The sequence below is a fragment of the Nestor notabilis genome, unplaced genomic scaffold (assembly GCF_000696875.1).
Source record: "Nestor notabilis isolate BGI_N333 unplaced genomic scaffold, ASM69687v1 scaffold10841, whole genome shotgun sequence".
NCBI classification, from domain to species: Eukaryota; Metazoa; Chordata; class Aves; order Psittaciformes; family Psittacidae; genus Nestor; species Nestor notabilis.
In genome coordinates this window covers 56,275-57,652 of record NW_009916119.1, presented here as the reverse complement: position 1 = coordinate 57,652, position 1,378 = coordinate 56,275, and positions in this window count along the sequence as shown.

Genomic DNA, 1,378 nt, shown 5'->3' with positions numbered 1-1,378 from the left:
CCGGGGTATGCTTCAGGGTATGGATGAGTGATGGCATTGCAAGTCTGTAATGGGTGGTTCAGTTGAAACAAAGTGTACCATCAGTCTGGATTAGAGGACCTGATCTGCAGATTATAACTTTGTACTTAAGATTAAGCCTTTGCTGCTTCCTTTATTTTTTGCTGTGAGACAATTAGTAAAAAAACCCCCCAAACAACAAAAAAGGGAGACTCGAGGCCTTTTTCCTTTTTTGCCTTTTATTTTCACAGTCTTACTTGGTGTATTATAGATCTGAAAGTGCAGTCACATGTAACTGTGTTTTTTTTAATGTGGTCATGAATAAATTGATTATGACTGTCAAATATCCTTAGTATTTCAGGATCTGACTTGCCAATAGCATCACGCTAAACTGATAACTGTTGATTAGGGGAGAGGGTTTCTTACCTGTTTGAATAACTTCTGGGAAAGACACTAAAAAGAGAGGCACAGCCCGGGCACTTTGGTTTATTGCTGGAATTGTTGGCACTTCTGAAACCTATAGAAAGAAATGTTAAAAAAAATTAAAAATGGTGTCCCCTGATGGCTTTTATTTACTGTAGGAAAAGACTTGTTGTAATGTGTGTGTTTCACAGAGCTCATTGCTTATCTCTTGGTCATAAGTCTGGTTTGTCTGTTCTCATTTCTAGAAGCCCTTTAAACAGCAGTACTGAGACTTTGGCATCAACCTTTAATGAAGGTGACAGTGTCGTATCTGTTCTTTGAGAAGCAGACTTTGAGAACTTACAATGAGTAGTCCTAGTGGCATGTACAATACTTTGTACATTAAACCGTCAGAATCTGGACCAAACTGTGAATCTGAAAGAAAGCTCAGCCAGGCACAGAACACCAATGCAGAGGAGTTTTGACTTGCATTTTCCAAGTTGGAAGCTTTATTAAAAACCCCAAATAAACAGTAAAAGAAACCTCCAATCACAAACACCACAAAAAACAACCCTCCTTAGAAAATTATGTGCTGTTCCCCCACAGATTGTTGCTGGTTTACAGTACTTCAGTGATCAGGTTTTTTAGTCATCCAAACATTTGTCTTGGCTTAAACTAACTTTTCTTCCTCTGCATGTACTTTTGTTTCTGGTATGTTTCTATACAAAGCTGTATTTCCCACGTGTTCTTTTTTTAAACTGAAATACACATCAAAACAGTTTTGCTTGGGGTTTTTTTTTTTTGTAGCTGTTTGTACAGTAACGCCAACACTGTTTCCCATTATGATACTGGCATCTTCATTGGAATCTTCAGCAGTCGCCAAACCTCTGTTCTTTGTCATCGTACCAACTGGAACACTGATTTCATCACTGTTTTAGAGCTCATGAGAACAATGGGAAGGCCATGTCAGCTGTCATAG